Source organism: Misgurnus anguillicaudatus, chromosome 6, assembly GCF_027580225.2.
Source record: "Misgurnus anguillicaudatus chromosome 6, ASM2758022v2, whole genome shotgun sequence".
In the NCBI taxonomy this organism is placed as follows: Eukaryota; Metazoa; Chordata; class Actinopteri; order Cypriniformes; family Cobitidae; genus Misgurnus; species Misgurnus anguillicaudatus.
Window position 1 is genome coordinate 4,789,575 of NC_073342.2, and position 26,616 is coordinate 4,816,190.

Below are 26,616 nucleotides of genomic sequence, written 5' to 3' on the forward strand. Positions count from 1 at the left end.
AGCAGTCTTCATCCAAAACGTCACCAGAGAGGCAACGTTTCTAAGCTCAAGGAAATGTAGCTACGTCTACGTAACATGCCGAAGTGACTCCTGAGCTGCACGAGAAAAAGCACATTTGACAAAACGTGAGCCTGCCCGTGAAAACCCAGCTAAAATCTTTTTTGTGATTTGGTCTTTTCTACATAAAACCGTCCAACATAAATAAAGGGTGTCGTGTGAAGACGTCACCGTGATATCCTTGGTAGTGATTGCCCGACCGAGGGGCGAAATCAATGCGATGTCAAGTACCGGAATCAAACTTTGACGCTTTTAATCTCGGGACTATAAACATCAAAACAAAAAACCACACACAACAAACTTCTCTTTTGCAACAAACTCGTAAGTCTCTCAAGAGACTGGCAAAAATTGCCAAAGCTGACTGTATTTCAAGTCATCCTGGCGGGGTATTGGGTAAAGTTTTCAACCAGCAATGATCACGCCTCGGATAAACCTCATAGGCTACGATATTGCCTCTGCGAAAGAATGATGGAAAAGGTCACGACCTCTCCTGTTCACATTCCCGGACGCTGGACGACAGGGTGGTATTCAAGCTTAAAAACTGAAAGTAGACTTCAGGTGCTGCTTTGCTGCATGCTGTGCCTTTTCAGCAGGTGAGAGATCTGCACAACAAGTTTGTTCATGATCCGCTTTCTACTTAGAAAAGCAAAAGTGCAAATACACGTTTGAATTATTTAAGGAAAACAATCCGGGGGAGAGAATTGTGGGAATCCCGAAAACAAAGAGGGTGGAGCCATAGTCCTTAACCTCTCAGAAAATGGCTCAGGTCAGGATCAACTGGATTAGCGACGATCTACAACAGTTGTAAACAAAGACCTGTTCCAGCTCTTCTATGGTTTCATGCTGTAAGTGCAGTATGTGGTCAAAACCATATACTTGAGCTGCAGAAATAAAGCAGCTCGTGAGCTGGAACGTACAACAAGAGTAGTCCAAAGCCAGGGAACAGACACTCGTAGTCGGCAGGGTTTGAACCTGCGCGGGGAGACCCCAATGGATTTCAAGTCCATCGCCTTAACCACTCGGCCACGACTACAACAGGGCAACCCTCCGAACGCTCTGGGCCTGGAGTGTGCTGAAAAAAACCCGAAGGTCAGGCAACAAGCCGATCACAAAAAAGGGCAGGGGCGGCAAGACCCCAACAGACTTCCCCGGGAAGGGCTGCCGTGACCCGGATTCGAACCGGGGTTGCTGCGGCCACAACGCAGAGTACTAACCACTATACGATCACGGCGTGCCACCGGGCTGCCCAAGAAACCTGCACGCGGGTCTGCCTGAGTACAATGGCCGTGAGGGGACTGCCGTCTCTATGCAGAAGTCACAATCATTTTTGAGTTCTTTTCAACGGCAAAACCCCTGTCGAAGTAGATTCGGTCGGTCCCCGAGGCAGAAAGCTGCCATGAAAGCCAAAGGGAGAAGTCTAAAGACGTAGTCGGCAGGATTCGAACTTGCGCGGGGAGACCCCAATGGATTTCTAGTCCATCGCCTTAACCACTCGGCCACGACTACATGCCGCCAGTGTTGATAAACTTTATTCTTTGGCCGTTCCCTCCGAAACGGAGCTCTAGACACACCAGCACAAAAGGCGATCGAGGTTACTCATCGCCCGAACAGGGACTTGAACCCTGGACCCTCAGATTAAAAGTCTGATGCTCTACCGACTGAGCTATCCGGGCTCACAAAAGAGTCCCAGGGCTTCACGCCTCAGGCAGGTACGGGATTTCATTACCATGACCTGTTAGCTACTCTTTGGTCTATGGACAGGGTAAATATTACTAGAATGCCAGAATGAGCAGGTAACTGCTTCAGCCTTCAAACAGAGTGCGTATTATCTATTTAAGTGGAGAAATCTTGCTTCTGCTTGAGACTCTCTTTACTTCAGGAAAAGCAGTCTTCATCCAAAACGTCACCAGAGAGGCAACGTTTCTAAGCTCAAGGAAATGTAGCTACGTCTACGTAACATGCCGAAGTGACTCCTGAGCTGCACGAGAAAAAGCACATTTGACAAAACGTGAGCCTGCCCGTGAAAACCCAGCTAAAATCTTTTTTGTGATTTGGTCTTTTCTACATAAAACCGTCCAACATAAATAAAGGGTGTCGTGTGAAGACGTCACCGTGATATCCTTGGTAGTGATTGCCCGACCGAGGGGCGAAATCAATGCGATGTCAAGTACCGGAATCAAACTTTGACGCTTTTAATCTCGGGACTATAAACATCAAAACAAAAAACCACACACAACAAACTTCTCTTTTGCAACAAACTCGTAAGTCTCTCAAGAGACTGGCAAAAATTGCCAAAGCTGACTGTATTTCAAGTCATCCTGGCGGGGTATTGGGTAAAGTTTTCAACCAGCAATGATCACGCCTCGGATAAACCTCATAGGCTACGATATTGCCTCTGCGAAAGAATGATGGAAAAGGTCACGACCTCTCCTGTTCACATTCCCGGACGCTGGACGACAGGGTGGTATTCAAGCTTAAAAACTGAAAGTAGACTTCAGGTGCTGCTTTGCTGCATGCTGTGCCTTTTCAGCAGGTGAGAGATCTGCACAACAAGTTTGTTCATGATCCGCTTTCTACTTAGAAAAGCAAAAGTGCAAATACACGTTTGAATTATTTAAGGAAAACAATCCGGGGGAGAGAATTGTGGGAATCCCGAAAACAAAGAGGGTGGAGCCATAGTCCTTAACCTCTCAGAAAATGGCTCAGGTCAGGATCAACTGGATTAGCGACGATCTACAACAGTTGTAAACAAAGACCTGTTCCAGCTCTTCTATGGTTTCATGCTGTAAGTGCAGTATGTGGTCAAAACCATATACTTGAGCTGCAGAAATAAAGCAGCTCGTGAGCTGGAACGTACAACAAGAGTAGTCCAAAGCCAGGGAACAGACACTCGTAGTCGGCAGGGTTTGAACCTGCGCGGGGAGACCCCAATGGATTTCAAGTCCATCGCCTTAACCACTCGGCCACGACTACAACAGGGCAACCCTCCGAACGCTCTGGGCCTGGAGTGTGCTGAAAAAAACCCGAAGGTCAGGCAACAAGCCGATCACATAAAAGGGCCGGGGCGGCAAGACCCCAACAGACTTCCCCGGGAAGGGCTGCCGTGAGCCGGATTCGAACCGGGGTTGCTGCGGCCACAACGCAGAGTACTAACCACTATACGATCACGGCGTGCCACCGGGCTGCCCAAGAAACCTGCACGCGGGTCTGCCTGAGTACAATGGCCGTGAGGGGACTGCCGTCTCTATGCAGAAGTCACAATCATTTTTGAGTTCTTTTCAACGGCAAAACCCCTGTCGAAGTAGATTCGGTCGGTCCCCGAGGCAGAAAGCTGCCATGAAAGCCAAAGGGAGAAGTCTAAAGACGTAGTCGGCAGGATTCGAACTTGCGCGGGGAGACCCCAATGGATTTCTAGTCCATCGCCTTAACCACTCGGCCACGACTACATGCCGCCAGTGTTGATAAACTTTATTCTTTGGCCGTTCCCTCCGAAACGGAGCTCTAGACACACCAGCACAAAAGGCGATCGAGGTTACTCATCGCCCGAACAGGGACTTGAACCCTGGACCCTCAGATTAAAAGTCTGATGCTCTACCGACTGAGCTATCCGGGCTCACAAAGGAGTCCCAGGGCTTCACGCCTCAGGCAGGTACGGGATTTCATTACCATGACCTGTTAGCTACTCTTTGGTCTATGGACAGGGTAAATATTACTAGAATGCCAGAATGAGCAGGTAACTGCTTCAGCCTTCAAACAGAGTGCGTATTATCTATTTAAGTGGAGAAATCTTGCTTCTGCTAGAGACTCTCTTTACTTCAGGAAAAGCAGTCTTCATCCAAAACGTCACCAGAGAGGCAACGTTTCTAAGCTCAAGGAAATGTAGCTACGTCTACGTAACATGCCGAAGTGACTCCTGAGCTGCACGAGAAAAAGCACATTTGACAAAACGTGAGCCTGCCCGTGAAAACCCAGCTAAAATCTTTTTTGTGATTTGGTCTTTTCTACATAAAACCGTCCAACATAAATAAAGGGTGTCGTGTGAAGACGTCACCGTGATATCCTTGGTAGTGATTGCCCGACCGAGGGGCGAAATCAATGCGATGTCAAGTACCGGAATCAAACTTTGACGCTTTTAATCTCGGGACTATAAACATCAAAACAAAAAACCACACACAACAAACTTCTCTTTTGCAACAAACTCGTAAGTCTCTCAAGAGACTGGCAAAAATTGCCAAAGCTGACTGTATTTCAAGTCATCCTGGCGGGGTATTGGGTAAAGTTTTCAACCAGCAATGATCACGCCTCGGATAAACCTCATAGGCTACGATATTGCCTCTGCGAAAGAATGATGGAAAAGGTCACGACCTCTCCTGTTCACATTCCCGGACGCTGGACGACAGGGTGGTATTCAAGCTTAAAAACTGAAAGTAGACTTCAGGTGCTGCTTTGCTGCATGCTGTGCCTTTTCAGCAGGTGAGAGATCTGCACAACAAGTTTGTTCATGATCCGCTTTCTACTTAGAAAAGCAAAAGTGCAAATACACGTTTGAATTATTTAAGGAAAACAATCCGGGGGAGAGAATTGTGGGAATCCCGAAAACAAAGAGGGTGGAGCCATAGTCCTTAACCTCTCAGAAAATGGCTCAGGTCAGGATCAACTGGATTAGCGACGATCTACAACAGTTGTAAACAAAGACCTGTTCCAGCTCTTCTATGGTTTCATGCTGTAAGTGCAGTATGTGGTCAAAACCATATACTTGAGCTGCAGAAATAAAGCAGCTCGTGAGCTGGAACGTACAACAAGAGTAGTCCAAAGCCAGGGAACAGACACTCGTAGTCGGCAGGGTTTGAACCTGCGCGGGGAGACCCCAATGGATTTCAAGTCCATCGCCTTAACCACTCGGCCACGACTACAACAGGGCAACCCTCCGAACGCTCTGGGCCTGGAGTGTGCTGAAAAAAACCCGAAGGTCAGGCAACAAGCCGATCACAAAAAAGGGCAGGGGCGGCAAGACCCCAACAGACTTCCCCGGGAAGGGCTGCCGTGACCCGGATTCGAACCGGGGTTGCTGCGGCCACAACGCAGAGTACTAACCACTATACGATCACGGCGTGCCACCGGGCTGCCCAAGAAACCTGCACGCGGGTCTGCCTGAGTACAATGGCCGTGAGGGGACTGCCGTCTCTATGCAGAAGTCACAATCATTTTTGAGTTCTTTTCAACGGCAAAACCCCTGTCGAAGTAGATTCGGTCGGTCCCCGAGGCAGAAAGCTGCCATGAAAGCCAAAGGGAGAAGTCTAAAGACGTAGTCGGCAGGATTCGAACTTGCGCGGGGAGACCCCAATGGATTTCTAGTCCATCGCCTTAACCACTCGGCCACGACTACATGCCGCCAGTGTTGATAAACTTTATTCTTTGGCCGTTCCCTCCGAAACGGAGCTCTAGACACACCAGCACAAAAGGCGATCGAGGTTACTCATCGCCCGAACAGGGACTTGAACCCTGGACCCTCAGATTAAAAGTCTGATGCTCTACCGACTGAGCTATCCGGGCTCACAAAAGAGTCCCAGGGCTTCACGCCTCAGGCAGGTACGGGATTTCATTACCATGACCTGTTAGCTACTCTTTGGTCTATGGACAGGGTAAATATTACTAGAATGCCAGAATGAGCAGGTAACTGCTTCAGCCTTCAAACAGAGTGCGTATTATCTATTTAAGTGGAGAAATCTTGCTTCTGCTTGAGACTCTCTTTACTTCAGGAAAAGCAGTCTTCATCCAAAACGTCACCAGAGAGGCAACGTTTCTAAGCTCAAGGAAATGTAGCTACGTCTACGTAACATGCCGAAGTGACTCCTGAGCTGCACGAGAAAAAGCACATTTGACAAAACGTGAGCCTGCCCGTGAAAACCCAGCTAAAATCTTTTTTGTGATTTGGTCTTTTCTACATAAAACCGTCCAACATAAATAAAGGGTGTCGTGTGAAGACGTCACCGTGATATCCTTGGTAGTGATTGCCCGACCGAGGGGCGAAATCAATGCGATGTCAAGTACCGGAATCAAACTTTGACGCTTTTAATCTCGGGACTATAAACATCAAAACAAAAAACCACACACAACAAACTTCTCTTTTGCAACAAACTCGTAAGTCTCTCAAGAGACTGGCAAAAATTGCCAAAGCTGACTGTATTTCAAGTCATCCTGGCGGGGTATTGGGTAAAGTTTTCAACCAGCAATGATCACGCCTCGGATAAACCTCATAGGCTACGATATTGCCTCTGCGAAAGAATGATGGAAAAGGTCACGACCTCTCCTGTTCACATTCCCGGACGCTGGACGACAGGGTGGTATTCAAGCTTAAAAACTGAAAGTAGACTTCAGGTGCTGCTTTGCTGCATGCTGTGCCTTTTCAGCAGGTGAGAGATCTGCACAACAAGTTTGTTCATGATCCGCTTTCTACTTAGAAAAGCAAAAGTGCAAATACACGTTTGAATTATTTAAGGAAAACAATCCGGGGGAGAGAATTGTGGGAATCCCGAAAACAAAGAGGGTGGAGCCATAGTCCTTAACCTCTCAGAAAATGGCTCAGGTCAGGATCAACTGGATTAGCGACGATCTACAACAGTTGTAAACAAAGACCTGTTCCAGCTCTTCTATGGTTTCATGCTGTAAGTGCAGTATGTGGTCAAAACCATATACTTGAGCTGCAGAAATAAAGCAGCTCGTGAGCTGGAACGTACAACAAGAGTAGTCCAAAGCCAGGGAACAGACACTCGTAGTCGGCAGGGTTTGAACCTGCGCGGGGAGACCCCAATGGATTTCAAGTCCATCGCCTTAACCACTCGGCCACGACTACAACAGGGCAACCCTCCGAACGCTCTGGGCCTGGAGTGTGCTGAAAAAAACCCGAAGGTCAGGCAACAAGCCGATCACATAAAAGGGCCGGGGCGGCAAGACCCCAACAGACTTCCCCGGGAAGGGCTGCCGTGAGCCGGATTCGAACCGGGGTTGCTGCGGCCACAACGCAGAGTACTAACCACTATACGATCACGGCGTGCCACCGGGCTGCCCAAGAAACCTGCACGCGGGTCTGCCTGAGTACAATGGCCGTGAGGGGACTGCCGTCTCTATGCAGAAGTCACAATCATTTTTGAGTTCTTTTCAACGGCAAAACCCCTGTCGAAGTAGATTCGGTCGGTCCCCGAGGCAGAAAGCTGCCATGAAAGCCAAAGGGAGAAGTCTAAAGACGTAGTCGGCAGGATTCGAACTTGCGCGGGGAGACCCCAATGGATTTCTAGTCCATCGCCTTAACCACTCGGCCACGACTACATGCCGCCAGTGTTGATAAACTTTATTCTTTGGCCGTTCCCTCCGAAACGGAGCTCTAGACACACCAGCACAAAAGGCGATCGAGGTTACTCATCGCCCGAACAGGGACTTGAACCCTGGACCCTCAGATTAAAAGTCTGATGCTCTACCGACTGAGCTATCCGGGCTCACAAAGGAGTCCCAGGGCTTCACGCCTCAGGCAGGTACGGGATTTCATTACCATGACCTGTTAGCTACTCTTTGGTCTATGGACAGGGTAAATATTACTAGAATGCCAGAATGAGCAGGTAACTGCTTCAGCCTTCAAACAGAGTGCGTATTATCTATTTAAGTGGAGAAATCTTGCTTCTGCTAGAGACTCTCTTTACTTCAGGAAAAGCAGTCTTCATCCAAAACGTCACCAGAGAGGCAACGTTTCTAAGCTCAAGGAAATGTAGCTACGTCTACGTAACATGCCGAAGTGACTCCTGAGCTGCACGAGAAAAAGCACATTTGACAAAACGTGAGCCTGCCCGTGAAAACCCAGCTAAAATCTTTTTTGTGATTTGGTCTTTTCTACATAAAACCGTCCAACATAAATAAAGGGTGTCGTGTGAAGACGTCACCGTGATATCCTTGGTAGTGATTGCCCGACCGAGGGGCGAAATCAATGCGATGTCAAGTACCGGAATCAAACTTTGACGCTTTTAATCTCGGGACTATAAACATCAAAACAAAAAACCACACACAACAAACTTCTCTTTTGCAACAAACTCGTAAGTCTCTCAAGAGACTGGCAAAAATTGCCAAAGCTGACTGTATTTCAAGTCATCCTGGCGGGGTATTGGGTAAAGTTTTCAACCAGCAATGATCACGCCTCGGATAAACCTCATAGGCTACGATATTGCCTCTGCGAAAGAATGATGGAAAAGGTCACGACCTCTCCTGTTCACATTCCCGGACGCTGGACGACAGGGTGGTATTCAAGCTTAAAAACTGAAAGTAGACTTCAGGTGCTGCTTTGCTGCATGCTGTGCCTTTTCAGCAGGTGAGAGATCTGCACAACAAGTTTGTTCATGATCCGCTTTCTACTTAGAAAAGCAAAAGTGCAAATACACGTTTGAATTATTTAAGGAAAACAATCCGGGGGAGAGAATTGTGGGAATCCCGAAAACAAAGAGGGTGGAGCCATAGTCCTTAACCTCTCAGAAAATGGCTCAGGTCAGGATCAACTGGATTAGCGACGATCTACAACAGTTGTAAACAAAGACCTGTTCCAGCTCTTCTATGGTTTCATGCTGTAAGTGCAGTATGTGGTCAAAACCATATACTTGAGCTGCAGAAATAAAGCAGCTCGTGAGCTGGAACGTACAACAAGAGTAGTCCAAAGCCAGGGAACAGACACTCGTAGTCGGCAGGGTTTGAACCTGCGCGGGGAGACCCCAATGGATTTCAAGTCCATCGCCTTAACCACTCGGCCACGACTACAACAGGGCAACCCTCCGAACGCTCTGGGCCTGGAGTGTGCTGAAAAAAACCCGAAGGTCAGGCAACAAGCCGATCACATAAAAGGGCCGGGGCGGCAAGACCCCAACAGACTTCCCCGGGAAGGGCTGCCGTGAGCCGGATTCGAACCGGGGTTGCTGCGGCCACAACGCAGAGTACTAACCACTATACGATCACGGCGTGCCACCGGGCTGCCCAAGAAACCTGCACGCGGGTCTGCCTGAGTACAATGGCCGTGAGGGGACTGCCGTCTCTATGCAGAAGTCACAATCATTTTTGAGTTCTTTTCAACGGCAAAACCCCTGTCGAAGTAGATTCGGTCGGTCCCCGAGGCAGAAAGCTGCCATGAAAGCCAAAGGGAGAAGTCTAAAGACGTAGTCGGCAGGATTCGAACTTGCGCGGGGAGACCCCAATGGATTTCTAGTCCATCGCCTTAACCACTCGGCCACGACTACATGCCGCCAGTGTTGATAAACTTTATTCTTTGGCCGTTCCCTCCGAAACGGAGCTCTAGACACACCAGCACAAAAGGCGATCGAGGTTACTCATCGCCCGAACAGGGACTTGAACCCTGGACCCTCAGATTAAAAGTCTGATGCTCTACCGACTGAGCTATCCGGGCTCACAAAGGAGTCCCAGGGCTTCACGCCTCAGGCAGGTACGGGATTTCATTACCATGACCTGTTAGCTACTCTTTGGTCTATGGACAGGGTAAATATTACTAGAATGCCAGAATGAGCAGGTAACTGCTTCAGCCTTCAAACAGAGTGCGTATTATCTATTTAAGTGGAGAAATCTTGCTTCTGCTAGAGACTCTCTTTACTTCAGGAAAAGCAGTCTTCATCCAAAACGTCACCAGAGAGGCAACGTTTCTAAGCTCAAGGAAATGTAGCTACGTCTACGTAACATGCCGAAGTGACTCCTGAGCTGCACGAGAAAAAGCACATTTGACAAAACGTGAGCCTGCCCGTGAAAACCCAGCTAAAATCTTTTTTGTGATTTGGTCTTTTCTACATAAAACCGTCCAACATAAATAAAGGGTGTCGTGTGAAGACGTCACCGTGATATCCTTGGTAGTGATTGCCCGACCGAGGGGCGAAATCAATGCGATGTCAAGTACCGGAATCAAACTTTGACGCTTTTAATCTCGGGACTATAAACATCAAAACAAAAAACCACACACAACAAACTTCTCTTTTGCAACAAACTCGTAAGTCTCTCAAGAGACTGGCAAAAATTGCCAAAGCTGACTGTATTTCAAGTCATCCTGGCGGGGTATTGGGTAAAGTTTTCAACCAGCAATGATCACGCCTCGGATAAACCTCATAGGCTACGATATTGCCTCTGCGAAAGAATGATGGAAAAGGTCACGACCTCTCCTGTTCACATTCCCGGACGCTGGACGACAGGGTGGTATTCAAGCTTAAAAACTGAAAGTAGACTTCAGGTGCTGCTTTGCTGCATGCTGTGCCTTTTCAGCAGGTGAGAGATCTGCACAACAAGTTTGTTCATGATCCGCTTTCTACTTAGAAAAGCAAAAGTGCAAATACACGTTTGAATTATTTAAGGAAAACAATCCGGGGGAGAGAATTGTGGGAATCCCGAAAACAAAGAGGGTGGAGCCATAGTCCTTAACCTCTCAGAAAATGGCTCAGGTCAGGATCAACTGGATTAGCGACGATCTACAACAGTTGTAAACAAAGACCTGTTCCAGCTCTTCTATGGTTTCATGCTGTAAGTGCAGTATGTGGTCAAAACCATATACTTGAGCTGCAGAAATAAAGCAGCTCGTGAGCTGGAACGTACAACAAGAGTAGTCCAAAGCCAGGGAACAGACACTCGTAGTCGGCAGGGTTTGAACCTGCGCGGGGAGACCCCAATGGATTTCAAGTCCATCGCCTTAACCACTCGGCCACGACTACAACAGGGCAACCCTCCGAACGCTCTGGGCCTGGAGTGTGCTGAAAAAAACCCGAAGGTCAGGCAACAAGCCGATCACAAAAAAGGGCAGGGGCGGCAAGACCCCAACAGACTTCCCCGGGAAGGGCTGCCGTGACCCGGATTCGAACCGGGGTTGCTGCGGCCACAACGCAGAGTACTAACCACTATACGATCACGGCGTGCCACCGGGCTGCCCAAGAAACCTGCACGCGGGTCTGCCTGAGTACAATGGCCGTGAGGGGACTGCCGTCTCTATGCAGAAGTCACAATCATTTTTGAGTTCTTTTCAACGGCAAAACCCCTGTCGAAGTAGATTCGGTCGGTCCCCGAGGCAGAAAGCTGCCATGAAAGCCAAAGGGAGAAGTCTAAAGACGTAGTCGGCAGGATTCGAACTTGCGCGGGGAGACCCCAATGGATTTCTAGTCCATCGCCTTAACCACTCGGCCACGACTACATGCCGCCAGTGTTGATAAACTTTATTCTTTGGCCGTTCCCTCCGAAACGGAGCTCTAGACACACCAGCACAAAAGGCGATCGAGGTTACTCATCGCCCAAACAGGGACTTGAACCCTGGACCCTCAGATTAAAAGTCTGATGCTCTACCGACTGAGCTATCCGGGCTCACAAAAGAGTCCCAGGGCTTCACGCCTCAGGCAGGTACGGGATTTCATTACCATGACCTGTTAGCTACTCTTTGGTCTATGGACAGGGTAAATATTACTAGAATGCCAGAATGAGCAGGTAACTGCTTCAGCCTTCAAACAGAGTGCGTATTATCTATTTAAGTGGAGAAATCTTGCTTCTGCTTGAGACTCTCTTTACTTCAGGAAAAGCAGTCTTCATCCAAAACGTCACCAGAGAGGCAACGTTTCTAAGCTCAAGGAAATGTAGCTACGTCTACGTAACATGCCGAAGTGACTCCTGAGCTGCACGAGAAAAAGCACATTTGACAAAACGTGAGCCTGCCCGTGAAAACCCAGCTAAAATCTTTTTTGTGATTTGGTCTTTTCTACATAAAACCGTCCAACATAAATAAAGGGTGTCGTGTGAAGACGTCACCGTGATATCCTTGGTAGTGATTGCCCGACCGAGGGGCGAAATCAATGCGATGTCAAGTACCGGAATCAAACTTTGACGCTTTTAATCTCGGGACTATAAACATCAAAACAAAAAACCACACACAACAAACTTCTCTTTTGCAACAAACTCGTAAGTCTCTCAAGAGACTGGCAAAAATTGCCAAAGCTGACTGTATTTCAAGTCATCCTGGCGGGGTATTGGGTAAAGTTTTCAACCAGCAATGATCACGCCTCGGATAAACCTCATAGGCTACGATATTGCCTCTGCGAAAGAATGATGGAAAAGGTCACGACCTCTCCTGTTCACATTCCCGGACGCTGGACGACAGGGTGGTATTCAAGCTTAAAAACTGAAAGTAGACTTCAGGTGCTGCTTTGCTGCATGCTGTGCCTTTTCAGCAGGTGAGAGATCTGCACAACAAGTTTGTTCATGATCCGCTTTCTACTTAGAAAAGCAAAAGTGCAAATACACGTTTGAATTATTTAAGGAAAACAATCCGGGGGAGAGAATTGTGGGAATCCCGAAAACAAAGAGGGTGGAGCCATAGTCCTTAACCTCTCAGAAAATGGCTCAGGTCAGGATCAACTGGATTAGCGACGATCTACAACAGTTGTAAACAAAGACCTGTTCCAGCTCTTCTATGGTTTCATGCTGTAAGTGCAGTATGTGGTCAAAACCATATACTTGAGCTGCAGAAATAAAGCAGCTCGTGAGCTGGAACGTACAACAAGAGTAGTCCAAAGCCAGGGAACAGACACTCGTAGTCGGCAGGGTTTGAACCTGCGCGGGGAGACCCCAATGGATTTCAAGTCCATCGCCTTAACCACTCGGCCACGACTACAACAGGGCAACCCTCCGAACGCTCTGGGCCTGGAGTGTGCTGAAAAAAAACCCGAAGGTCAGGCAACAAGCCGATCACATAAAAGGGCCGGGGCGGCAAGACCCCAACAGACTTCCCCGGGAAGGGCTGCCGTGAGCCGGATTCGAACCGGGGTTGCTGCGGCCACAACGCAGAGTACTAACCACTATACGATCACGGCGTGCCACCGGGCTGCCCAAGAAACCTGCACGCGGGTCTGCCTGAGTACAATGGCCGTGAGGGGACTGCCGTCTCTATGCAGAAGTCACAATCATTTTTGAGTTCTTTTCAACGGCAAAACCCCTGTCGAAGTAGATTCGGTCGGTCCCCGAGGCAGAAAGCTGCCATGAAAGCCAAAGGGAGAAGTCTAAAGACGTAGTCGGCAGGATTCGAACTTGCGCGGGGAGACCCCAATGGATTTCTAGTCCATCGCCTTAACCACTCGGCCACGACTACATGCCGCCAGTGTTGATAAACTTTATTCTTTGGCCGTTCCCTCCGAAACGGAGCTCTAGACACACCAGCACAAAAGGCGATCGAGGTTACTCATCGCCCGAACAGGGACTTGAACCCTGGACCCTCAGATTAAAAGTCTGATGCTCTACCGACTGAGCTATCCGGGCTCACAAAGGAGTCCCAGGGCTTCACGCCTCAGGCAGGTACGGGATTTCATTACCATGACCTGTTAGCTACTCTTTGGTCTATGGACAGGGTAAATATTACTAGAATGCCAGAATGAGCAGGTAACTGCTTCAGCCTTCAAACAGAGTGCGTATTATCTATTTAAGTGGAGAAATCTTGCTTCTGCTAGAGACTCTCTTTACTTCAGGAAAAGCAGTCTTCATCCAAAACGTCACCAGAGAGGCAACGTTTCTAAGCTCAAGGAAATGTAGCTACGTCTACGTAACATGCCGAAGTGACTCCTGAGCTGCACGAGAAAAAGCACATTTGACAAAACGTGAGCCTGCCCGTGAAAACCCAGCTAAAATCTTTTTTGTGATTTGGTCTTTTCTACATAAAACCGTCCAACATAAATAAAGGGTGTCGTGTGAAGACGTCACCGTGATATCCTTGGTAGTGATTGCCCGACCGAGGGGCGAAATCAATGCGATGTCAAGTACCGGAATCAAACTTTGACGCTTTTAATCTCGGGACTATAAACATCAAAACAAAAAACCACACACAACAAACTTCTCTTTTGCAACAAACTCGTAAGTCTCTCAAGAGACTGGCAAAAATTGCCAAAGCTGACTGTATTTCAAGTCATCCTGGCGGGGTATTGGGTAAAGTTTTCAACCAGCAATGATCACGCCTCGGATAAACCTCATAGGCTACGATATTGCCTCTGCGAAAGAATGATGGAAAAGGTCACGACCTCTCCTGTTCACATTCCCGGACGCTGGACGACAGGGTGGTATTCAAGCTTAAAAACTGAAAGTAGACTTCAGGTGCTGCTTTGCTGCATGCTGTGCCTTTTCAGCAGGTGAGAGATCTGCACAACAAGTTTGTTCATGATCCGCTTTCTACTTAGAAAAGCAAAAGTGCAAATACACGTTTGAATTATTTAAGGAAAACAATCCGGGGGAGAGAATTGTGGGAATCCCGAAAACAAAGAGGGTGGAGCCATAGTCCTTAACCTCTCAGAAAATGGCTCAGGTCAGGATCAACTGGATTAGCGACGATCTACAACAGTTGTAAACAAAGACCTGTTCCAGCTCTTCTATGGTTTCATGCTGTAAGTGCAGTATGTGGTCAAAACCATATACTTGAGCTGCAGAAATAAAGCAGCTCGTGAGCTGGAACGTACAACAAGAGTAGTCCAAAGCCAGGGAACAGACACTCGTAGTCGGCAGGGTTTGAACCTGCGCGGGGAGACCCCAATGGATTTCAAGTCCATCGCCTTAACCACTCGGCCACGACTACAACAGGGCAACCCTCCGAACGCTCTGGGCCTGGAGTGTGCTGAAAAAAACCCGAAGGTCAGGCAACAAGCCGATCACATAAAAGGGCCGGGGCGGCAAGACCCCAACAGACTTCCCCGGGAAGGGCTGCCGTGACCCGGATTCGAACCGGGGTTGCTGCGGCCACAACGCAGAGTACTAACCACTATACGATCACGGCGTGCCACCGGGCTGCCCAAGAAACCTGCACGCGGGTCTGCCTGAGTACAATGGCCGTGAGGGGACTGCCGTCTCTATGCAGAAGTCACAATCATTTTTGAGTTCTTGTCAACAGCAAAACCCCTGTCGAAGTAGATTCGGTCGGTCCCCGAGGCAGAAAGCTGCCGTGAAAGCCAAAGGGAGAAGTCTAAAGACGTAGTCGGCAGGATTCGAACTTGCGCGGGGAGACCCCAATGGATTTCTAGTCCATCGCCTTAACCACTCGGCCACGACTACATGCCGCCAGTGTTGATAAACTTTATTCTTTGGCCGTTCCCTCCGAAACGGAGCTCTAGACACACCAGCACAAAAGGCGATCGAGGTTACTCATCGCCCGAACAGGGACTTGAACCCTGGACCCTCAGATTAAAAGTCTGATGCTCTACCGACTGAGCTATCCGGGCTCACAAAAGAGTCCCAGGGCTTCACGCCTCAGGCAGGTACGGGATTTCATTACCATGACCTGTTAGCTACTCTTTGGTCTATGGACAGGGTAAATATTACTAGAATGCCAGAATGAGCAGGTAACTGCTTCAGCCTTCAAACAGAGTGCGTATTATCTATTTAAGTGGAGAAATCTTGCTTCTGCTTGAGACTCTCTTTACTTCAGGAAAAGCAGTCTTCATCCAAAACGTCACCAGAGAGGCAACGTTTCTAAGCTCAAGGAAATGTAGCTACGTCTACGTAACATGCCGAAGTGACTCCTGAGCTGCACGAGAAAAAGCACATTTGACAAAACGTGAGCCTGCCCGTGAAAACCCAGCTAAAATCTTTTTTGTGATTTGGTCTTTTCTGCATAAAACCGTCCAACATAAATAAAGGGTGTCGTGTGAAAACGTCACCGTGATATCCTTGGTAGTGATTGCCCGACCGAGGGGCGAAATCAATGCGATGTCAAGTACCGGAATCAAACTTTGACGCTTTTAATCTCGGGACTATAAACATCAAAACAAAAAACCACACACAACAAACTTCTCTTTTGCAACAAACTCGTAAGTCTCTCAAGAGACTGGCAAAAATTGCCAAAGCTGACTGTATTTCAAGTCATCCTGGCGGGGTATTGGGTAAAGTTTTCAACCAGCAATGATCACGCCTCGGATAAACCTCATAGGCTACGATATTGCCTCTGCGAAAGAATGATGGAAAAGGTCACGACCTCTCCTGTTCACATTCCCGGACGCTGGACGACAGGGTGGTATTCAAGCTTAAAAACTGAAAGTAGACTTCAGGTGCTGCTTTGCTGCATGCTGTGCCTTTTCAGCAGGTGAGAGATCTGCACAACAAGTTTGTTCATGATCCGCTTTCTACTTAGAAAAGCAAAAGTGCAAATACACGTTTGAATTATTTAAGGAAAACAATCCGGGGGAGAGAATTGTGGGAATCCCGAAAACAAAGAGGGTGGAGCCATAGTCCTTAACCTCTCAGAAAATGGCTCAGGTCAGGATCAACTGGATTAGCGACGATCTACAACAGTTGTAAACAAAGACCTGTTCCAGCTCTTCTATGGTTTCATGCTGTAAGTGCAGTATGTGGTCAAAACCATATACTTGAGCTGCAGAAATAAAGCAGCTCGTGAGCTGGAACGTACAACAAGAGTAGTCCAAAGCCAGGGAACAGACACTCGTAGTCGGCAGGGTTTGAACCTGCGCGGGGAGACCCCAATGGATTTCAAGTCCATCGCCTTAACCACTCGGCCACGACTACAACAGGGCAACCCTCCGAACGCTCTGGGCCTGGAGTGTGCTGAAAAAAACCCGAAGGTCAGGCAACAAGCCGATCACATAAAAGGGCCGGGGCGGCAAGACCCCAACAGACTTCCCCGGGAAGGGCTGCCGTGAGCCGGATTCGAACCGGGGTTGCTGCGGCCACAACGCAGAGTACTAACCACTATACGATCACGGCGTGCCACCGGGCTGCCCAAGAAACCTGCACGCGGGTCTGCCTGAGTACAATGGCCGTGAGGGGACTGCCGTCTCTATGCAGAAGTCACAATCATTTTTGAGTTCTTTTCAACGGCAAAACCCCTGTCGAAGTAGATTCGGTCGGTCCCCGAGGCAGAAAGCTGCCATGAAAGCCAAAGGGAGAAGTCTAAAGACGTAGTCGGCAGGATTCGAACTTGCGCGGGGAGACCCCAATGGATTTCTAGTCCATCGCCTTAACCACTCGGCCACGACTACATGCCGCCAGTGTTGATAAACTTTATTCTTTGGCCGTTCCCTCCGAAACGGAGCTCTAGACACACCAGCACAAAAGGCGATCGAGGTTACTCATCGCCCGAACAGGGACTTGAACCCTGGACCCTCAGATTAAAAGTCTGATGCTCTACCGACTGAGCTATCCGGGCTCACAAAGGAGTCCCAGGGCTTCACGCCTCAGGCAGGTACGGGATTTCATTACCATGACCTGTTAGCTACTCTTTGGTCTATGGACAGGGTAAATATTACTAGAATGCCAGAATGAGCAGGTAACTGCTTCAGCCTTCAAACAGAGTGCGTATTATCTATTTAAGTGGAGAAATCTTGCTTCTGCTAGAGACTCTCTTTACTTCAGGAAAAGCAGTCTTCATCCAAAACGTCACCAGAGAGGCAACGTTTCTAAGCTCAAGGAAATGTAGCTACGTCTACGTAACATGCCGAAGTGACTCCTGAGCTGCACGAGAAAAAGCACATTTGACAAAACGTGAGCCTGCCCGTGAAAACCCAGCTAAAATCTTTTTTGTGATTTGGTCTTTTCTACATAAAACCGTCCAACATAAATAAAGGGTGTCGTGTGAAGACGTCACCGTGATATCCTTGGTAGTGATTGCCCGACCGAGGGGCGAAATCAATGCGATGTCAAGTACCGGAATCAAACTTTGACGCTTTTAATCTCGGGACTATAAACATCAAAACAAAAAACCACACACAACAAACTTCTCTTTTGCAACAAACTCGTAAGTCTCTCAAGAGACTGGCAAAAATTGCCAAAGCTGACTGTATTTCAAGTCATCCTGGCGGGGTATTGGGTAAAGTTTTCAACCAGCAATGATCACGCCTCGGATAAACCTCATAGGCTACGATATTGCCTCTGCGAAAGAATGATGGAAAAGGTCACGACCTCTCCTGTTCACATTCCCGGACGCTGGACGACAGGGTGGTATTCAAGCTTAAAAACTGAAAGTAGACTTCAGGTGCTGCTTTGCTGCATGCTGTGCCTTTTCAGCAGGTGAGAGATCTGCACAACAAGTTTGTTCATGATCCGCTTTCTACTTAGAAAAGCAAAAGTGCAAATACACGTTTGAATTATTTAAGGAAAACAATCCGGGGGAGAGAATTGTGGGAATCCCGAAAACAAAGAGGGTGGAGCCATAGTCCTTAACCTCTCAGAAAATGGCTCAGGTCAGGATCAACTGGATTAGCGACGATCTACAACAGTTGTAAACAAAGACCTGTTCCAGCTCTTCTATGGTTTCATGCTGTAAGTGCAGTATGTGGTCAAAACCATATACTTGAGCTGCAGAAATAAAGCAGCTCGTGAGCTGGAACGTACAACAAGAGTAGTCCAAAGCCAGGGAACAGACACTCGTAGTCGGCAGGGTTTGAACCTGCGCGGGGAGACCCCAATGGATTTCAAGTCCATCGCCTTAACCACTCGGCCACGACTACAACAGGGCAACCCTCCGAACGCTCTGGGCCTGGAGTGTGCTGAAAAAAACCCGAAGGTCAGGCAACAAGCCGATCACAAAAAAGGGCAGGGGCGGCAAGACCCCAACAGACTTCCCCGGGAAGGGCTGCCGTGACCCGGATTCGAACCGGGGTTGCTGCGGCCACAACGCAGAGTACTAACCACTATACGATCACGGCGTGCCACCGGGCTGCCCAAGAAACCTGCACGCGGGTCTGCCTGAGTACAATGGCCGTGAGGGGACTGCCGTCTCTATGCAGAAGTCACAATCATTTTTGAGTTCTTTTCAACGGCAAAACCCCTGTCGAAGTAGATTCGGTCGGTCCCCGAGGCAGAAAGCTGCCATGAAAGCCAAAGGGAGAAGTCTAAAGACGTAGTCGGCAGGATTCGAACTTGCGCGGGGAGACCCCAATGGATTTCTAGTCCATCGCCTTAACCACTCGGCCACGACTACATGCCGCCAGTGTTGATAAACTTTATTCTTTGGCCGTTCCCTCCGAAACGGAGCTCTAGACACACCAGCACAAAAGGCGATCGAGGTTACTCATCGCCCGAACAGGGACTTGAACCCTGGACCCTCAGATTAAAAGTCTGATGCTCTACCGACTGAGCTATCCGGGCTCACAAAAGAGTCCCAGGGCTTCACGCCTCAGGCAGGTACGGGATTTCATTACCATGACCTGTTAGCTACTCTTTGGTCTATGGACAGGGTAAATATTACTAGAATGCCAGAATGAGCAGGTAACTGCTTCAGCCTTCAAACAGAGTGCGTATTATCTATTTAAGTGGAGAAATCTTGCTTCTGCTTGAGACTCTCTTTACTTCAGGAAAAGCAGTCTTCATCCAAAACGTCACCAGAGAGGCAACGTTTCTAAGCTCAAGGAAATGTAGCTACGTCTACGTAACATGCCGAAGTGACTCCTGAGCTGCACGAGAAAAAGCACATTTGACAAAACGTGAGCCTGCCCGTGAAAACCCAGCTAAAATCTTTTTTGTGATTTGGTCTTTTCTACATAAAACCGTCCAACATAAATAAAGGGTGTCGTGTGAAAACGTCACCGTGATATCCTTGGTAGTGATTGCCCGACCGAGGGGCGAAATCAATGCGATGTCAAGTACCGGAATCAAACTTTGACGCTTTTAATCTCGGGACTATAAACATCAAAACAAAAAACCACACACAACAAACTTCTCTTTTGCAACAAACTCGTAAGTCTCTCAAGAGACTGGCAAAAATTGCCAAAGCTGACTGTATTTCAAGTCATCCTGGCGGGGTATTGGGTAAAGTTTTCAACCAGCAATGATCACGCCTCGGATAAACCTCATAGGCTACGATATTGCCTCTGCGAAAGAATGATGGAAAAGGTCACGACCTCTCCTGTTCACATTCCCGGACGCTGGACGACAGGGTGGTATTCAAGCTTAAAAACTGAAAGTAGACTTCAGGTGCTGCTTTGCTGCATGCTGTGCCTTTTCAGCAGGTGAGAGATCTGCACAACAAGTTTGTTCATGATCCGCTTTCTACTTAGAAAAGCAAAAGTGCAAATACACGTTTGAATTATTTAAGGAAAACAATCCGGGGGAGAGAATTGTGGGAATCCCGAAAACAAAGAGGGTGGAGCCATAGTCCTTAACCTCTCAGAAAATGGCTCAGGTCAGGATCAACTGGATTAGCGACGATCTACAACAGTTGTAAACAAAGACCTGTTCCAGCTCTTCTATGGTTTCATGCTGTAAGTGCAGTATGTGGTCAAAACCATATACTTGAGCTGCAGAAATAAAGCAGCTCGTGAGCTGGAACGTACAACAAGAGTAGTCCAAAGCCAGGGAACAGACACTCGTAGTCGGCAGGGTTTGAACCTGCGCGGGGAGACCCCAATGGATTTCAAGTCCACCTTAACCACTCGGCCACGACTACAACAGGGCAACCCTCCGAACGCTCTGGGCCTGGAGTGTGCTGAAAAAAACCCGAAGGTCAGGCAACAAGCCGATCACATAAAAGGGCCGGGGCGGCAAGACCCCAACAGACTTCCCCGGGAAGGGCTGCCGTGAGCCGGATTCGAACCGGGGTTGCTGCGGCCACAACGCAGAGTACTAACCACTATACGATCACGGCGTGCCACCGGGCTGCCCAAGAAACCTGCACGCGGGTCTGCCTGAGTACAATGGCCGTGAGGGGACTGCCGTCTCTATGCAGAAGTCACAATCATTTTTGAGTTCTTTTCAACGGCAAAACCCCTGTCGAAGTAGATTCGGTCGGTCCCCGAGGCAGAAAGCTGCCATGAAAGCCAAAGGGAGAAGTCTAAAGACGTAGTCGGCAGGATTCGAACTTGCGCGGGGAGACCCCAATGGATTTCAAGTCCATCGCCTTAACCACTCGGCCACGACTACATGCCGCCAGTGTTGATAAACTTTATTCTTTGGCCGTTCCCTCCGAAACGGAGCTCTAGACACACCAGCACAAAAGGCGATCGAGGTTACTCATCGCCCGAACAGGGACTTGAACCCTGGACCCTCAGATTAAAAGTCTGATGCTCTACCGACTGAGCTATCCGGGCTCACAAAGGAGTCCCAGGGCTTCACGCCTCAGGCAGGTACGGGATTTCATTACCATGACCTGTTAGCTACTCTTTGGTCTATGGACAGGGTAAATATTACTAGAATGCCAGAATGAGCAGGTAACTGCTTCAGCCTTCAAACAGAGTGCGTATTATCTATTTAAGTGGAGAAATCTTGCTTCTGCTAGAGACTCTCTTTACTTCAGGAAAAGCAGTCTTCATCCAAAACGTCACCAGAGAGGCAACGTTTCTAAGCTCAAGGAAATGTAGCTACGTCTACGTAACATGCCGAAGTGACTCCTGAGCTGCACGAGAAAAAGCACATTTGACAAAACGTGAGCCTGCCCGTGAAAACCCAGCTAAAATCTTTTTTGTGATTTGGTCTTTTCTACATAAAACCGTCCAACATAAATAAAGGGTGTCGTGTGAAGACGTCACCGTGATATCCTTGGTAGTGATTGCCCGACCGAGGGGCGAAATCAATGCGATGTCAAGTACCGGAATCAAACTTTGACGCTTTTAATCTCGGGACTATAAACATCAAAACAAAAAACCACACACAACAAACTTCTCTTTTGCAACAAACTCGTAAGTCTCTCAAGAGACTGGCAAAAATTGCCAAAGCTGACTGTATTTCAAGTCATCCTGGCGGGGTATTGGGTAAAGTTTTCAACCAGCAATGATCACGCCTCGGATAAACCTCATAGGCTACGATATTGCCTCTGCGAAAGAATGATGGAAAAGGTCACGACCTCTCCTGTTCACATTCCCGGACGCTGGACGACAGGGTGGTATTCAAGCTTAAAAACTGAAAGTAGACTTCAGGTGCTGCTTTGCTGCATGCTGTGCCTTTTCAGCAGGTGAGAGATCTGCACAACAAGTTTGTTCATGATCCGCTTTCTACTTAGAAAAGCAAAAGTGCAAATACACGTTTGAATTATTTAAGGAAAACAATCCGGGGGAGAGAATTGTGGGAATCCCGAAAACAAAGAGGGTGGAGCCATAGTCCTTAACCTCTCAGAAAATGGCTCAGGTCAGGATCAACTGGATTAGCGACGATCTACAACAGTTGTAAACAAAGACCTGTTCCAGCTCTTCTATGGTTTCATGCTGTAAGTGCAGTATGTGGTCAAAACCATATACTTGAGCTGCAGAAATAAAGCAGCTCGTGAGCTGGAACGTACAACAAGAGTAGTCCAAAGCCAGGGAACAGACACTCGTAGTCGGCAGGGTTTGAACCTGCGCGGGGAGACCCCAATGGATTTCAAGTCCATCGCCTTAACCACTCGGCCACGACTACAACAGGGCAACCCTCCGAACGCTCTGGGCCTGGAGTGTGCTGAAAAAAACCCGAAGGTCAGGCAACAAGCCGATCACATAAAAGGGCCGGGGCGGCAAGACCCCAACAGACTTCCCCGGGAAGGGCTGCCGTGACCCGGATTCGAACCGGGGTTGCTGCGGCCACAACGCAGAGTACTAACCACTATACGATCACGGCGTGCCACCGGGCTGCCCAAGAAACCTGCACGCGGGTCTGCCTGAGTACAATGGCCGTGAGGGGACTGCCGTCTCTATGCAGAAGTCACAATCATTTTTGAGTTCTTGTCAACAGCAAAACCCCTGTCGAAGTAGATTCGGTCGGTCCCCGAGGCAGAAAGCTGCCGTGAAAGCCAAAGGGAGAAGTCTAAAGACGTAGTCGGCAGGATTCGAACTTGCGCGGGGAGACCCCAATGGATTTCTAGTCCATCGCCTTAACCACTCGGCCACGACTACATGCCGCCAGTGTTGATAAACTTTATTCTTTGGCCGTTCCCTCCGAAACGGAGCTCTAGACACACCAGCACAAAAGGCGATCGAGGTTACTCATCGCCCGAACAGGGACTTGAACCCTGGACCCTCAGATTAAAAGTCTGATGCTCTACCGACTGAGCTATCCGGGCTCACAAAAGAGTCCCAGGGCTTCACGCCTCAGGCAGGTACGGGATTTCATTACCATGACCTGTTAGCTACTCTTTGGTCTATGGACAGGGTAAATATTACTAGAATGCCAGAATGAGCAGGTAACTGCTTCAGCCTTCAAACAGAGTGCGTATTATCTATTTAAGTGGAGAAATCTTGCTTCTGCTTGAGACTCTCTTTACTTCAGGAAAAGCAGTCTTCATCCAAAACGTCACCAGAGAGGCAACGTTTCTAAGCTCAAGGAAATGTAGCTACGTCTACGTAACATGCCGAAGTGACTCCTGAGCTGCACGAGAAAAAGCACATTTGACAAAACGTGAGCCTGCCCGTGAAAACCCAGCTAAAATCTTTTTTGTGATTTGGTCTTTTCTGCATAAAACCGTCCAACATAAATAAAGGGTGTCGTGTGAAAACGTCACCGTGATATCCTTGGTAGTGATTGCCCGACCGAGGGGCGAAATCAATGCGATGTCAAGTACCGGAATCAAACTTTGACGCTTTTAATCTCGGGACTATAAACATCAAAACAAAAAACCACACACAACAAACTTCTCTTTTGCAACAAACTCGTAAGTCTCTCAAGAGACTGGCAAAAATTGCCAAAGCTGACTGTATTTCAAGTCATCCTGGCGGGGTATTGGGTAAAGTTTTCAACCAGCAATGATCACGCCTCGGATAAACCTCATAGGCTACGATATTGCCTCTGCGAAAGAATGATGGAAAAGGTCACGACCTCTCCTGTTCACATTCCCGGACGCTGGACGACAGGGTGGTATTCAAGCTTAAAAACTGAAAGTAGACTTCAGGTGCTGCTTTGCTGCATGCTGTGCCTTTTCAGCAGGTGAGAGATCTGCACAACAAGTTTGTTCATGATCCGCTTTCTACTTAGAAAAGCAAAAGTGCAAATACACGTTTGAATTATTTAAGGAAAACAATCCGGGGGAGAGAATTGTGGGAATCCCGAAAACAAAGAGGGTGGAGCCATAGTCCTTAACCTCTCAGAAAATGGCTCAGGTCAGGATCAACTGGATTAGCGACGATCTACAACAGTTGTAAACAAAGACCTGTTCCAGCTCTTCTATGGTTTCATGCTGTAAGTGCAGTATGTGGTCAAAACCATATACTTGAGCTGCAGAAATAAAGCAGCTCGTGAGCTGGAACGTACAACAAGAGTAGTCCAAAGCCAGGGAACAGACACTCGTAGTCGGCAGGGTTTGAACCTGCGCGGGGAGACCCCAATGGATTTCAAGTCCATCGCCTTAACCACTCGGCCACGACTACAACAGGGCAACCCTCCGAACGCTCTGGGCCTGGAGTGTGCTGAAAAAAACCCGAAGGTCAGGCAACAAGCCGATCACATAAAAGGGCCGGGGCGGCAAGACCCCAACAGACTTCCCCGGGAAGGGCTGCCGTGAGCCGGATTCGAACCGGGGTTGCTGCGGCCACAACGCAGAGTACTAACCACTATACGATCACGGCGTGCCACCGGGCTGCCCAAGAAACCTGCACGCGGGTCTGCCTGAGTACAATGGCCGTGAGGGGACTGCCGTCTCTATGCAGAAGTCACAATCATTTTTGAGTTCTTTTCAACGGCAAAACCCCTGTCGAAGTAGATTCGGTCGGTCCCCGAGGCAGAAAGCTGCCATGAAAGCCAAAGGGAGAAGTCTAAAGACGTAGTCGGCAGGATTCGAACTTGCGCGGGGAGACCCCAATGGATTTCTAGTCCATCGCCTTAACCACTCGGCCACGACTACATGCCGCCAGTGTTGATAAACTTTATTCTTTGGCCGTTCCCTCCGAAACGGAGCTCTAGACACACCAGCACAAAAGGCGATCGAGGTTACTCATCGCCCGAACAGGGACTTGAACCCTGGACCCTCAGATTAAAAGTCTGATGCTCTACCGACTGAGCTATCCGGGCTCACAAAGGAGTCCCAGGGCTTCACGCCTCAGGCAGGTACGGGATTTCATTACCATGACCTGTTAGCTACTCTTTGGTCTATGGACAGGGTAAATATTACTAGAATGCCAGAATGAGCAGGTAACTGCTTCAGCCTTCAAACAGAGTGCGTATTATCTATTTAAGTGGAGAAATCTTGCTTCTGCTAGAGACTCTCTTTACTTCAGGAAAAGCAGTCTTCATCCAAAACGTCACCAGAGAGGCAACGTTTCTAAGCTCAAGGAAATGTAGCTACGTCTACGTAACATGCCGAAGTGACTCCTGAGCTGCACGAGAAAAAGCACATTTGACAAAACGTGAGCCTGCCCGTGAAAACCCAGCTAAAATCTTTTTTGTGATTTGGTCTTTTCTACATAAAACCGTCCAACATAAATAAAGGGTGTCGTGTGAAGACGTCACCGTGATATCCTTGGTAGTGATTGCCCGACCGAGGGGCGAAATCAATGCGATGTCAAGTACCGGAATCAAACTTTGACGCTTTTAATCTCGGGACTATAAACATCAAAACAAAAAACCACACACAACAAACTTCTCTTTTGCAACAAACTCGTAAGTCTCTCAAGAGACTGGCAAAAATTGCCAAAGCTGACTGTATTTCAAGTCATCCTGGCGGGGTATTGGGTAAAGTTTTCAACCAGCAATGATCACGCCTCGGATAAACCTCATAGGCTACGATATTGCCTCTGCGAAAGAATGATGGAAAAGGTCACGACCTCTCCTGTTCACATTCCCGGACGCTGGACGACAGGGTGGTATTCAAGCTTAAAAACTGAAAGTAGACTTCAGGTGCTGCTTTGCTGCATGCTGTGCCTTTTCAGCAGGTGAGAGATCTGCACAACAAGTTTGTTCATGATCCGCTTTCTACTTAGAAAAGCAAAAGTGCAAATACACGTTTGAATTATTTAAGGAAAACAATCCGGGGGAGAGAATTGTGGGAATCCCGAAAACAAAGAGGGTGGAGCCATAGTCCTTAACCTCTCAGAAAATGGCTCAGGTCAGGATCAACTGGATTAGCGACGATCTACAACAGTTGTAAACAAAGACCTGTTCCAGCTCTTCTATGGTTTCATGCTGTAAGTGCAGTATGTGGTCAAAACCATATACTTGAGCTGCAGAAATAAAGCAGCTCGTGAGCTGGAACGTACAACAAGAGTAGTCCAAAGCCAGGGAACAGACACTCGTAGTCGGCAGGGTTTGAACCTGCGCGGGGAGACCCCAATGGATTTCAAGTCCATCGCCTTAACCACTCGGCCACGACTACAACAGGGCAACCCTCCGAACGCTCTGGGCCTGGAGTGTGCTGAAAAAAACCCGAAGGTCAGGCAACAAGCCGATCACAAAAAAGGGCAGGGGCGGCAAGACCCCAACAGACTTCCCCGGGAAGGGCTGCCGTGACCCGGATTCGAACCGGGGTTGCTGCGGCCACAACGCAGAGTACTAACCACTATACGATCACGGCGTGCCACCGGGCTGCCCAAGAAACCTGCACGCGGGTCTGCCTGAGTACAATGGCCGTGAGGGGACTGCCGTCTCTATGCAGAAGTCACAATCATTTTTGAGTTCTTTTCA

The 26,616-nt window shown here is 48.5% G+C and overlaps 61 non-coding genes across 61 annotated transcripts; all 61 read right to left on the minus strand.

Annotated features, from left to right (window-relative positions):
- Nucleotides 1-383: 383 nt before the first annotated feature.
- Nucleotides 384-524, minus strand: LOC141364534 (U4 spliceosomal RNA). The gene has a single exon (XR_012370245.1). It is a non-coding gene; the product is annotated as a U4 spliceosomal RNA (small nuclear RNA).
- A 484-nt stretch (nt 525-1,008) lies between these two features.
- On the minus strand, nt 1,009-1,090 carry trnas-uga (transfer RNA serine (anticodon UGA)). Its single transcript has one exon. It is a non-coding gene; the product is annotated as a tRNA-Ser (tRNA).
- A 126-nt stretch (nt 1,091-1,216) lies between these two features.
- trnah-gug (transfer RNA histidin (anticodon GUG)) lies at nt 1,217-1,288 on the minus strand. The gene has a single exon. It is a non-coding gene; the product is annotated as a tRNA-His (tRNA).
- Nucleotides 1,289-1,481: 193 nt separating this feature from the next.
- Nucleotides 1,482-1,563, minus strand: trnas-aga (transfer RNA serine (anticodon AGA)). Its single transcript has one exon. It is a non-coding gene; the product is annotated as a tRNA-Ser (tRNA).
- Nucleotides 1,564-1,657: 94 nt separating this feature from the next.
- Nucleotides 1,658-1,730, minus strand: trnak-uuu (transfer RNA lysine (anticodon UUU)). The gene has a single exon. It is a non-coding gene; the product is annotated as a tRNA-Lys (tRNA).
- A 593-nt stretch (nt 1,731-2,323) lies between these two features.
- On the minus strand, nt 2,324-2,464 carry LOC141364536 (U4 spliceosomal RNA). The gene has a single exon (XR_012370247.1). It is a non-coding gene; the product is annotated as a U4 spliceosomal RNA (small nuclear RNA).
- Nucleotides 2,465-2,948: 484 nt separating this feature from the next.
- Nucleotides 2,949-3,030, minus strand: trnas-uga (transfer RNA serine (anticodon UGA)). The gene has a single exon. It is a non-coding gene; the product is annotated as a tRNA-Ser (tRNA).
- A 391-nt stretch (nt 3,031-3,421) lies between these two features.
- On the minus strand, nt 3,422-3,503 carry trnas-aga (transfer RNA serine (anticodon AGA)). The gene has a single exon. It is a non-coding gene; the product is annotated as a tRNA-Ser (tRNA).
- A 94-nt stretch (nt 3,504-3,597) lies between these two features.
- trnak-uuu (transfer RNA lysine (anticodon UUU)) lies at nt 3,598-3,670 on the minus strand. The gene has a single exon. It is a non-coding gene; the product is annotated as a tRNA-Lys (tRNA).
- Nucleotides 3,671-4,263: 593 nt separating this feature from the next.
- LOC141364537 (U4 spliceosomal RNA) lies at nt 4,264-4,404 on the minus strand. The gene has a single exon (XR_012370248.1). It is a non-coding gene; the product is annotated as a U4 spliceosomal RNA (small nuclear RNA).
- Nucleotides 4,405-4,888: 484 nt separating this feature from the next.
- trnas-uga (transfer RNA serine (anticodon UGA)) lies at nt 4,889-4,970 on the minus strand. The gene has a single exon. It is a non-coding gene; the product is annotated as a tRNA-Ser (tRNA).
- Nucleotides 4,971-5,096: 126 nt separating this feature from the next.
- On the minus strand, nt 5,097-5,168 carry trnah-gug (transfer RNA histidin (anticodon GUG)). Its single transcript has one exon. It is a non-coding gene; the product is annotated as a tRNA-His (tRNA).
- A 193-nt stretch (nt 5,169-5,361) lies between these two features.
- On the minus strand, nt 5,362-5,443 carry trnas-aga (transfer RNA serine (anticodon AGA)). The gene has a single exon. It is a non-coding gene; the product is annotated as a tRNA-Ser (tRNA).
- Nucleotides 5,444-5,537: 94 nt separating this feature from the next.
- On the minus strand, nt 5,538-5,610 carry trnak-uuu (transfer RNA lysine (anticodon UUU)). The gene has a single exon. It is a non-coding gene; the product is annotated as a tRNA-Lys (tRNA).
- A 593-nt stretch (nt 5,611-6,203) lies between these two features.
- On the minus strand, nt 6,204-6,344 carry LOC141364538 (U4 spliceosomal RNA). The gene has a single exon (XR_012370249.1). It is a non-coding gene; the product is annotated as a U4 spliceosomal RNA (small nuclear RNA).
- A 484-nt stretch (nt 6,345-6,828) lies between these two features.
- Nucleotides 6,829-6,910, minus strand: trnas-uga (transfer RNA serine (anticodon UGA)). The gene has a single exon. It is a non-coding gene; the product is annotated as a tRNA-Ser (tRNA).
- A 391-nt stretch (nt 6,911-7,301) lies between these two features.
- trnas-aga (transfer RNA serine (anticodon AGA)) lies at nt 7,302-7,383 on the minus strand. Its single transcript has one exon. It is a non-coding gene; the product is annotated as a tRNA-Ser (tRNA).
- Nucleotides 7,384-7,477: 94 nt separating this feature from the next.
- trnak-uuu (transfer RNA lysine (anticodon UUU)) lies at nt 7,478-7,550 on the minus strand. Its single transcript has one exon. It is a non-coding gene; the product is annotated as a tRNA-Lys (tRNA).
- A 593-nt stretch (nt 7,551-8,143) lies between these two features.
- Nucleotides 8,144-8,284, minus strand: LOC141364539 (U4 spliceosomal RNA). Its single transcript, XR_012370250.1, has one exon. It is a non-coding gene; the product is annotated as a U4 spliceosomal RNA (small nuclear RNA).
- A 484-nt stretch (nt 8,285-8,768) lies between these two features.
- On the minus strand, nt 8,769-8,850 carry trnas-uga (transfer RNA serine (anticodon UGA)). Its single transcript has one exon. It is a non-coding gene; the product is annotated as a tRNA-Ser (tRNA).
- A 391-nt stretch (nt 8,851-9,241) lies between these two features.
- On the minus strand, nt 9,242-9,323 carry trnas-aga (transfer RNA serine (anticodon AGA)). The gene has a single exon. It is a non-coding gene; the product is annotated as a tRNA-Ser (tRNA).
- A 94-nt stretch (nt 9,324-9,417) lies between these two features.
- Nucleotides 9,418-9,490, minus strand: trnak-uuu (transfer RNA lysine (anticodon UUU)). The gene has a single exon. It is a non-coding gene; the product is annotated as a tRNA-Lys (tRNA).
- Nucleotides 9,491-10,083: 593 nt separating this feature from the next.
- LOC141364540 (U4 spliceosomal RNA) lies at nt 10,084-10,224 on the minus strand. Its single transcript, XR_012370251.1, has one exon. It is a non-coding gene; the product is annotated as a U4 spliceosomal RNA (small nuclear RNA).
- A 484-nt stretch (nt 10,225-10,708) lies between these two features.
- trnas-uga (transfer RNA serine (anticodon UGA)) lies at nt 10,709-10,790 on the minus strand. Its single transcript has one exon. It is a non-coding gene; the product is annotated as a tRNA-Ser (tRNA).
- Nucleotides 10,791-10,916: 126 nt separating this feature from the next.
- On the minus strand, nt 10,917-10,988 carry trnah-gug (transfer RNA histidin (anticodon GUG)). Its single transcript has one exon. It is a non-coding gene; the product is annotated as a tRNA-His (tRNA).
- A 193-nt stretch (nt 10,989-11,181) lies between these two features.
- Nucleotides 11,182-11,263, minus strand: trnas-aga (transfer RNA serine (anticodon AGA)). The gene has a single exon. It is a non-coding gene; the product is annotated as a tRNA-Ser (tRNA).
- Nucleotides 11,264-11,357: 94 nt separating this feature from the next.
- Nucleotides 11,358-11,430, minus strand: trnak-uuu (transfer RNA lysine (anticodon UUU)). The gene has a single exon. It is a non-coding gene; the product is annotated as a tRNA-Lys (tRNA).
- A 593-nt stretch (nt 11,431-12,023) lies between these two features.
- LOC141364541 (U4 spliceosomal RNA) lies at nt 12,024-12,164 on the minus strand. The gene has a single exon (XR_012370252.1). It is a non-coding gene; the product is annotated as a U4 spliceosomal RNA (small nuclear RNA).
- A 484-nt stretch (nt 12,165-12,648) lies between these two features.
- On the minus strand, nt 12,649-12,730 carry trnas-uga (transfer RNA serine (anticodon UGA)). Its single transcript has one exon. It is a non-coding gene; the product is annotated as a tRNA-Ser (tRNA).
- Nucleotides 12,731-13,122: 392 nt separating this feature from the next.
- trnas-aga (transfer RNA serine (anticodon AGA)) lies at nt 13,123-13,204 on the minus strand. Its single transcript has one exon. It is a non-coding gene; the product is annotated as a tRNA-Ser (tRNA).
- Nucleotides 13,205-13,298: 94 nt separating this feature from the next.
- trnak-uuu (transfer RNA lysine (anticodon UUU)) lies at nt 13,299-13,371 on the minus strand. The gene has a single exon. It is a non-coding gene; the product is annotated as a tRNA-Lys (tRNA).
- A 593-nt stretch (nt 13,372-13,964) lies between these two features.
- On the minus strand, nt 13,965-14,105 carry LOC141364542 (U4 spliceosomal RNA). Its single transcript, XR_012370253.1, has one exon. It is a non-coding gene; the product is annotated as a U4 spliceosomal RNA (small nuclear RNA).
- Nucleotides 14,106-14,589: 484 nt separating this feature from the next.
- trnas-uga (transfer RNA serine (anticodon UGA)) lies at nt 14,590-14,671 on the minus strand. The gene has a single exon. It is a non-coding gene; the product is annotated as a tRNA-Ser (tRNA).
- Nucleotides 14,672-14,797: 126 nt separating this feature from the next.
- Nucleotides 14,798-14,869, minus strand: trnah-gug (transfer RNA histidin (anticodon GUG)). The gene has a single exon. It is a non-coding gene; the product is annotated as a tRNA-His (tRNA).
- Nucleotides 14,870-15,062: 193 nt separating this feature from the next.
- On the minus strand, nt 15,063-15,144 carry trnas-aga (transfer RNA serine (anticodon AGA)). Its single transcript has one exon. It is a non-coding gene; the product is annotated as a tRNA-Ser (tRNA).
- Nucleotides 15,145-15,238: 94 nt separating this feature from the next.
- Nucleotides 15,239-15,311, minus strand: trnak-uuu (transfer RNA lysine (anticodon UUU)). Its single transcript has one exon. It is a non-coding gene; the product is annotated as a tRNA-Lys (tRNA).
- Nucleotides 15,312-15,904: 593 nt separating this feature from the next.
- LOC141364543 (U4 spliceosomal RNA) lies at nt 15,905-16,045 on the minus strand. The gene has a single exon (XR_012370254.1). It is a non-coding gene; the product is annotated as a U4 spliceosomal RNA (small nuclear RNA).
- Nucleotides 16,046-16,529: 484 nt separating this feature from the next.
- On the minus strand, nt 16,530-16,611 carry trnas-uga (transfer RNA serine (anticodon UGA)). The gene has a single exon. It is a non-coding gene; the product is annotated as a tRNA-Ser (tRNA).
- Nucleotides 16,612-17,002: 391 nt separating this feature from the next.
- trnas-aga (transfer RNA serine (anticodon AGA)) lies at nt 17,003-17,084 on the minus strand. The gene has a single exon. It is a non-coding gene; the product is annotated as a tRNA-Ser (tRNA).
- A 94-nt stretch (nt 17,085-17,178) lies between these two features.
- trnak-uuu (transfer RNA lysine (anticodon UUU)) lies at nt 17,179-17,251 on the minus strand. The gene has a single exon. It is a non-coding gene; the product is annotated as a tRNA-Lys (tRNA).
- A 593-nt stretch (nt 17,252-17,844) lies between these two features.
- On the minus strand, nt 17,845-17,985 carry LOC141364544 (U4 spliceosomal RNA). Its single transcript, XR_012370255.1, has one exon. It is a non-coding gene; the product is annotated as a U4 spliceosomal RNA (small nuclear RNA).
- Nucleotides 17,986-18,469: 484 nt separating this feature from the next.
- trnas-uga (transfer RNA serine (anticodon UGA)) lies at nt 18,470-18,551 on the minus strand. The gene has a single exon. It is a non-coding gene; the product is annotated as a tRNA-Ser (tRNA).
- Nucleotides 18,552-18,677: 126 nt separating this feature from the next.
- trnah-gug (transfer RNA histidin (anticodon GUG)) lies at nt 18,678-18,749 on the minus strand. The gene has a single exon. It is a non-coding gene; the product is annotated as a tRNA-His (tRNA).
- Nucleotides 18,750-18,942: 193 nt separating this feature from the next.
- trnas-aga (transfer RNA serine (anticodon AGA)) lies at nt 18,943-19,024 on the minus strand. Its single transcript has one exon. It is a non-coding gene; the product is annotated as a tRNA-Ser (tRNA).
- Nucleotides 19,025-19,118: 94 nt separating this feature from the next.
- trnak-uuu (transfer RNA lysine (anticodon UUU)) lies at nt 19,119-19,191 on the minus strand. The gene has a single exon. It is a non-coding gene; the product is annotated as a tRNA-Lys (tRNA).
- Nucleotides 19,192-19,784: 593 nt separating this feature from the next.
- Nucleotides 19,785-19,925, minus strand: LOC129435906 (U4 spliceosomal RNA). The gene has a single exon (XR_008641662.1). It is a non-coding gene; the product is annotated as a U4 spliceosomal RNA (small nuclear RNA).
- Nucleotides 19,926-20,409: 484 nt separating this feature from the next.
- trnas-uga (transfer RNA serine (anticodon UGA)) lies at nt 20,410-20,488 on the minus strand. Its single transcript has one exon. It is a non-coding gene; the product is annotated as a tRNA-Ser (tRNA).
- Nucleotides 20,489-20,879: 391 nt separating this feature from the next.
- trnas-aga (transfer RNA serine (anticodon AGA)) lies at nt 20,880-20,961 on the minus strand. The gene has a single exon. It is a non-coding gene; the product is annotated as a tRNA-Ser (tRNA).
- Nucleotides 20,962-21,055: 94 nt separating this feature from the next.
- On the minus strand, nt 21,056-21,128 carry trnak-uuu (transfer RNA lysine (anticodon UUU)). The gene has a single exon. It is a non-coding gene; the product is annotated as a tRNA-Lys (tRNA).
- Nucleotides 21,129-21,721: 593 nt separating this feature from the next.
- LOC141364546 (U4 spliceosomal RNA) lies at nt 21,722-21,862 on the minus strand. Its single transcript, XR_012370257.1, has one exon. It is a non-coding gene; the product is annotated as a U4 spliceosomal RNA (small nuclear RNA).
- A 484-nt stretch (nt 21,863-22,346) lies between these two features.
- Nucleotides 22,347-22,428, minus strand: trnas-uga (transfer RNA serine (anticodon UGA)). Its single transcript has one exon. It is a non-coding gene; the product is annotated as a tRNA-Ser (tRNA).
- A 126-nt stretch (nt 22,429-22,554) lies between these two features.
- trnah-gug (transfer RNA histidin (anticodon GUG)) lies at nt 22,555-22,626 on the minus strand. The gene has a single exon. It is a non-coding gene; the product is annotated as a tRNA-His (tRNA).
- A 193-nt stretch (nt 22,627-22,819) lies between these two features.
- Nucleotides 22,820-22,901, minus strand: trnas-aga (transfer RNA serine (anticodon AGA)). The gene has a single exon. It is a non-coding gene; the product is annotated as a tRNA-Ser (tRNA).
- A 94-nt stretch (nt 22,902-22,995) lies between these two features.
- On the minus strand, nt 22,996-23,068 carry trnak-uuu (transfer RNA lysine (anticodon UUU)). The gene has a single exon. It is a non-coding gene; the product is annotated as a tRNA-Lys (tRNA).
- A 593-nt stretch (nt 23,069-23,661) lies between these two features.
- Nucleotides 23,662-23,802, minus strand: LOC129435908 (U4 spliceosomal RNA). Its single transcript, XR_008641664.1, has one exon. It is a non-coding gene; the product is annotated as a U4 spliceosomal RNA (small nuclear RNA).
- Nucleotides 23,803-24,286: 484 nt separating this feature from the next.
- trnas-uga (transfer RNA serine (anticodon UGA)) lies at nt 24,287-24,368 on the minus strand. Its single transcript has one exon. It is a non-coding gene; the product is annotated as a tRNA-Ser (tRNA).
- Nucleotides 24,369-24,759: 391 nt separating this feature from the next.
- Nucleotides 24,760-24,841, minus strand: trnas-aga (transfer RNA serine (anticodon AGA)). Its single transcript has one exon. It is a non-coding gene; the product is annotated as a tRNA-Ser (tRNA).
- Nucleotides 24,842-24,935: 94 nt separating this feature from the next.
- On the minus strand, nt 24,936-25,008 carry trnak-uuu (transfer RNA lysine (anticodon UUU)). The gene has a single exon. It is a non-coding gene; the product is annotated as a tRNA-Lys (tRNA).
- A 593-nt stretch (nt 25,009-25,601) lies between these two features.
- LOC141364547 (U4 spliceosomal RNA) lies at nt 25,602-25,742 on the minus strand. Its single transcript, XR_012370258.1, has one exon. It is a non-coding gene; the product is annotated as a U4 spliceosomal RNA (small nuclear RNA).
- A 484-nt stretch (nt 25,743-26,226) lies between these two features.
- Nucleotides 26,227-26,308, minus strand: trnas-uga (transfer RNA serine (anticodon UGA)). Its single transcript has one exon. It is a non-coding gene; the product is annotated as a tRNA-Ser (tRNA).
- A 126-nt stretch (nt 26,309-26,434) lies between these two features.
- trnah-gug (transfer RNA histidin (anticodon GUG)) lies at nt 26,435-26,506 on the minus strand. Its single transcript has one exon. It is a non-coding gene; the product is annotated as a tRNA-His (tRNA).
- Nucleotides 26,507-26,616: the final 110 nt, after the last annotated feature.